Genomic DNA, 6,875 nt, shown 5'->3' on the forward strand with positions numbered 1-6,875 from the left:
AGGTGAACATTATGAAAGAGTAACATTTTGAAAGGCTAATGTGATGAAAGGCTAACGTTATAAAATGCTAACGTTATAAAAGGCTAACATTATGAAAGACTAATGTGATGAAAGGCTAACATTATAAAAGGCTAACATTTTAAAAGGCTTACGTTATGAAAGGCTCACATTATGAAATGCTAACGTTATAAAACCTAATGATATTAAAGGCTAACATTATAAAAGGCTAACATTATGAAAGGCTCACAATATGAAAGGCTAATGTTATGAAAGACTAATGTTTTGAAAGGGTAACGTTTTGAAAGGTTAATGCCATGAAAGGCTAACTCCATGAAAGGCTAACATAATGAGAGGCTAACATTATGAAAGGCTAACATTATGAAGGGCTAATGTCATGAAAGGCTAATGTTCTGAAAGGCTAACATTATAAAAGGCTAACATTATGAAAGGCTAACAGTATAAAAGGCTCACATTATAAAAGGCTAACATTATAAAAGGCTAACATTATAAAAGGCTAACGTTATGAAAGGCTAACATTATCCTCTGTTTCCCTCCTGTTGAATCCTTTTCCATTCCTGCAGCTGTTTGTGTTTCCAGTAAAACCTTCAAACTGCTCCTGATCAAGTCATGATCATTTTATAATAGTGAATAAATACGACTGATGGATTTGTGGGTAAAATAAATACAGTAGTCTGACATGTCACTGTTTCTAAAATGGCGTTTTTCCTGGACTCCAAAAAAACAAGAAAAAGGTCAAATATTGCACGTATCCCCTCTTCTCCAGGGACCAGTACACCACTGGGGTCAGATCATGGATGAATGGAGCCAAAAGAAGCAGAAAGCTTCAGCTGACTCCTTTGAATCTGACTAGATTCATTAATTATCTAATTAGTGAAGTTTGGATAATGAATGGAGTCTCATGGAGTTTTGTGTTGGATCTATGGACTGGATGGATCTGTGGTTTGTGTTTGTTCCTCAGACTGATGTAAATAAATAAATAACAGCAGAATAAAAGTCTTTTCAGAGCTTCTCACCTGAACACACCACCCCGGCGTCCTCACCGTGTCCACAGTTGTGGGACCCAAATCCAGGGTGTCCACACCCACTCAGAGAACTCTCACTTCCTGAACAGCCCACGTCATCCAGCCAGATTTGACCAGAGCCTGGACCGAAGTGGGCGGAGTCTGGGGCTCTTACTGCCGGCCCACAGTTCATCTGTCTACAAACCACCTGAGCATCGTTTAAGTCCCACCCATCATCACAGACCGTTCCCCAGGAACCACTGTGGAAGACCTCAACTCTACCAGAGCACCGAGTAGAACCAGAACCAACCAGTCTGATCTGAGCACCTAGGAAAAGAAAAGAAAAGAAAAGAAAAGAAAAAGAAAAGGAAAGAAAACAAAACAAAGCAATAACAAAAGAAAAGAAAAGAAAAAGAAAAGAAAAAGGAAAGAAAAAGAAAAAAGAAAAGAAAAAGGAAAGAAAAGAAAAAGAAACAAAGAGAAGACATGAAAAAGGATCAAACAGCACAGAAATAAGCACAGATGTTCTAGAACATCAGTCCAGATCAGGTGATCTCATCAGTTCTTATGGGAATATTGGCTGATATTTGGTCATAAGTGACGGTTGAAGACTCCACGTGGATATTTGTGATTTGAAATTATTTATAGATGCTGCAACCAAGGTTCGAATAGTTTTGGATTTTTCATTATAGTTTAGTTTTAGTTAGTTCTGACTTTTTTTCTCCAATTCAGTTCATTTTAATTCATTTTTTGAGCAGGTTTGATAGTTTTTATTAGTTTTCATTTTTTTCTAAATGCTTGGTTTTATTTTAGTTTTAGTTTAGTTTTAGTTTTGTCCTATCTTTTCTCTTCTTCTCCGTCGTATTCAAATAAATCTCAGGCAGGACTCTAAACCACAAGTGACCACAAGTGACGGACCGTGAAGTGTCATATGGTGCCGCTAGCTAAAATTACTCAAGTGAAACAAATTGATTTTGTATCAATCCGACGTTGACAAAGATGAAAACGAAGGGAATTTTATCCATAATCTTTATAAGTTTTAGTTAGTTTTGTAAACACACGATACAGTTTCAGTTAGTTATCTTTTTTTTTTTCTTTTAAGTATAGTTTTTATTTATTTCAGTTAACAAAAATGTTTTTTAAATTGTAGTTTTCGTCATTTCGTTAGTTTTTGTTAACAATAATAACCTTGGCTGCAACAAAACAAAAGTGAAATATGTAACGTAACAAATATTACATAAAAGACAAGACAAAAATGACAAAATAAGACAAAACACACGAAAAGCCGAAGACAGTATAAAAAAAAGAAATGACTGTAAAAGGAAAACAGTGTAAATGTCCCAGAGTGCTTTGCTGCTGTCTCCTCCCTCTCCTTGCTTCACCTCATCAGCCACATCCATCCACCTGCTGCCCACAGGTGTACCTAATCATCTGGCCAGTATATTAGCAGCTCAGGGGTACGTTTCTGGGTTAAATAGTGAACGCAGCTGTTTTTTCGCCCTTCAGCGCAAATAGAGAGCGAACAATGGGTCGGCGAACGCAGAGGCTTAACGAACCCAAAATCCGTTTCTGCACTCGTTTTGTTCGCTAAGCCATCGTTCACTCACTATTTGCATTGAAGGTTGCGCTAAACAGGTGCGTTCACTATTGAACCCAGAATGAACCCAGAATCTGTCAGTCTGCCCCAGGGCAGCTGTGGCTACAGATGTAGTTTACTACCACCAGAGGGAGAATGTGAGCGCGAATGAAAATGGGTCAATAATGTAAAGCGCTTTGGGTGTCTAGAAAGGCGCTATATAAATCCAATCCATTATTATTATTATTATAATGAACGCTTCCGCTGTTTCCAGTCAGCTGATCTGACAGAACTATGGGTAGAATGAAGAAGTATTAGAGGATATCTGTGAGCCCGGATCTGTGAGCTCCTCCCTTACCCTCACCTGTCTGGATGGACCTCCTCACCCTCATCTGACTATAGATGGACCCCCTCAGCTGTCTGCACCTCCCCCCCCCCCCACCCACCCACCCACACACACACACACACACTGTCTGTCTGTCCGTGTGCCAGATAACCCAGACGGATTTGGATGAAAATTTCAGGAAATGTTGATACTGGCACAAAGAACAAATGATAAAATTTTGGTGGTGATTGGGGGGGGGGGGGGGGCACTGATCTGCCTTGGCGGAGGTCTGCGCTCTCCGAGTGCTTTTCTATTTGTCCATAAATCCATAGAAAATAAAATGCAGTGAGTGGATCAGTCCTCACTCGGTAAATTCGTTTTTATCGGTGCAAAATGTCCATGGGAAAAATCTGATATCATTACAGATATTGTCAGACTGTGTTAAAATCTTCTTCTACAAATGTAAATGATATTTCAAAGGAAATACATGACAGAAACGAAGTGAAAGGAATCTACAAGAATATATCCTCCTTCTAACATGGACCTCTGAGGTCCGCGTTAAAATCAGCCCTTTAACGAGGAACTGGGCGAGCGTTCACTTTTAATGAACTAGCCCAGAAACAGGATAGCGCATTTTGCGTTGCATTGGGGTTAACGAACTAACGAATAAACGCATTTTGTGTTGCACTAGTTGTGAACGAACAAAGAGCGAGCCCAGAAACGGGACAGTGCAAAATGCATTAAATAGACGCATTTAGCGTTGCACTGGGCTTAACGATTTAACAAACTAGTGCAGAAACGAGCCCCAAGTTCGTTTGCTCTTTGCTACGTTATCGCATTACACCGGTGTTGTTTTCTGACCTGACTCCTCGGTTCCGACCTCGCCAGTTCTTGACCATGCCTCCTTGTCTCCGCCCCGGAAACCTTGGACTAACGCTGCGTTCACACAGCAGGTTTAATGCACAATTCAGATTTTTGGGTGAAATCCGATTTTTTTTCTGTGTTTGTTCGTATTCCACATTAAATGCAACTTCTATCAGTTTTGAGTCTGAACTGAATGTGACCCTGAAGTGACCAATATGCACTAAAGAGATCCTGAAGTGACCCACATGACTAACATGCACTAAAGAGGTCCTGACTGAATATGAGACCACACAGACACACACTGTGTTTACAGGAGGAAATAAGGTTTTCCTCCGCTCCGACCAACAACTGGAACCAACAACTGGAACCAACAACTGGAACCAAAAACTGGAACCAAAAACTGGAACCAAAAACTGGGACGTTTGTCGCATTTCAATGATGTAAAGGTCAGATAAATGCGACCTGGACATTCAGATTGAAGTCACATTGGAAAATATCAGATCTGTATCAGATTTAGGACCACATATGAAAGTGGTCTGGGTCAGATGTAGGACCACATATGAAAGTGGTCAGGGTCGGATTTAGGACCACATATGAGAGTGGTCTGGGTCGGATTTAGGACCACATATGAAAGCGGTCTGGGTCGGATTTAGGACCACATATGAAAGTGGTCTGGGTCAGATATGAAAGTGTATTTGGTAGTTAGATGATGACTGAATATGATGACTATGTCTTCCATGACATCCAGTTTGGATGAGAAAACTGCACAAAAACTGGAAAAAAAAAAAACAAAACACAAAAAACCCTGCAACCCCCCCCCCCCCCCCCCAAAAAAAAAAAAGAAAAAAAATTAAAAATCCAAGAAATGCAGTCTTATTTAGATGTTATTACATTTTTGGCTGCAGTTAGTGCATTTAAAACTAAATAAATTAATTTTAACTTTTCAGCCAATAACAGAATTCAGACAGTGACATTATTGGCCCAGTTATTACGTCACTGGTTTTATTGTGTTTAAAATGTCTAAAATTCTAACATTAGGGACCACAGTCACATCATTATTGGTCCACAACAGTAACTATCCAGTGAACAGTACCAGACCCCAAAGACAAAAACTAAATACATGTCACAATACACAGAATTATTATGGGATGGAATGAGGTTTCAGTATTTAGTAGATAATTATTTTTCAATGATCTGCATATGAACATAAAGTAGGCGTCGACCTTTAGAATAAACTGACCTGCTGCAGATGAAGACTGGTTCAGCAAAATGAAAACTAGAAGAAAGAAAAAAACAACAACAAACATTTCACTTTTTATCAAGTTTTCATCATTAACAAGGAATAAAACATCATTGTAAAAGTCCTACCCATTGTTAATTTCCATAATGTATGATATTAGGACTTAATTATCCACTTTATTTACCTCACATTAGAATATTCCATGAACAGTTGAGTTTAGTATTAATTCCATTCCAGAAGTAAACATGAACGTACAGTCTGTTGTATTTACACACATTTGTTAAGGTCCAATTCAAGTCCTTTTTCAGAATCATTAATTCACTTTTTATCACAATAATGTTCATTGTATTATGTATAAACATCTAAAATTATGTTTCATAAAAGCAAAAAGTTTAGAAATTAAAGGACAACACAAAGGTTTGTCCAGTAAAAGGGAAGTGACTTCTTCAGACAAACTGGACCTGGACCTGAGAACACCTGGAATTTATCTGATGACATAAAGGTTGATTTTGTATAAATGTATCGCCTCTGTGGAAGGAGCTTTGGCTGGAGTTAAGATGAAAACTAACTACATAAATAAATGAATACATCACAGAGTTAGAATTCCAGCTCTTTTCAGACCTTGAAAACACGTTGAACTTCACACACTGACCTGAATAAATTGCGTTGCCAGTTCTAATGGTTTTTGTCGTGCGTTAACTACGCTTTTTTTTTTAACCTTTTTCCACACGTTTTCCACCTGTTATTCAACACCATTTGATCACAAGTCAATTTACACCAAGATGTCCAGTTCACATAAACCTACCCATAACCCCACCCATAACCCTACCCCTACCCATAACCCTACCCCTACCCATAACCAAAACCCTACCCCTACCCGTAACCCTACCCATAACCCTAATCCTACCCATAACCCTACCCCTAGCCATAACCCTACCCCTACCTGTAACCGTACCCCTACCCCTCAGTGTGTGGTATTTGAACCTACACATGTAAACTTCTAAACGTACAGCTAACACATCTGTTAACAGTGGTGTATACATTTATACGAGTCATAACATCATGCAGCAAATTCCAGTATTTTCAAGGGTTCTAAGGCCCTGTGTGCACCTGTTGGACTCCTGTATTTACCTGACATCAGTGTGGACAGGACGGAGAACATCCTGGTGGATGCAGACGCCGCAGACCAATGTCAGCGTTTGGAAGTGTGTCCGCTGTTGAGACTCGTGCTCAGAACAGGAGGAGTTTTCACACTCTGCTCAGAGCGAACCATGAATGTGACACCCACACAGACGGTTCACAGCCCACCCTCTGGGGTGTTGGCTGAGGGGCCCCAGGGCATTATGGGTAGAGCCGAGTCTGGAGGTTAGCTCCGGTTCCAGCCACGGTAACGCACAAACAACATGATGCATTATCAGCAAGTTCACACTGGAGGAGAATGTGGACCACATCTGAGTATGAGGTCCACATGTGACCTGGATCTGATCTGGTACAGACAGTCTGAACAGGACTAATCTGACCCAGACCACTTTCATATGTGGTCCTACATCTGACCCAGACCACTTTCATATGTGGTCCTAAATCTGACCCAGACCACTTTCATATGTGGTCCTAAATCTGACCCAGACCACTTTCATATGTGGTCCTACATCTGACCCAGACCACTTTCATATGTGGTCCTACATCTGACCCAGACCACTTTCATATGTGGTCCTAAATCTGACCCAGACCACTTTCATATGTGGTCCTACATCTGACCCAGACCACTTTCATATGTGGTCCTAAATCTGACCCAGACCACTTTCATATGTGGTCCTAAATCTGACCCAGACCACTTTCATATGTGGT

General features: G+C 40.1%; 1 pseudogene; it reads left to right on the forward strand.

The window, feature by feature from the left end:
• The first annotated feature begins 2,357 nt into the window (after positions 1–2,357).
• LOC115424897 (beta-1,4 N-acetylgalactosaminyltransferase 1-like) overlaps positions 2,358–6,875 on the forward strand; it is a 58,228-nt pseudogene continuing 53,710 nt past the window's right edge.

Source organism: Sphaeramia orbicularis, chromosome 8, assembly GCF_902148855.1.
Source record: "Sphaeramia orbicularis chromosome 8, fSphaOr1.1, whole genome shotgun sequence".
NCBI lineage: Eukaryota > Metazoa > Chordata > Actinopteri > Kurtiformes > Apogonidae > Sphaeramia > Sphaeramia orbicularis.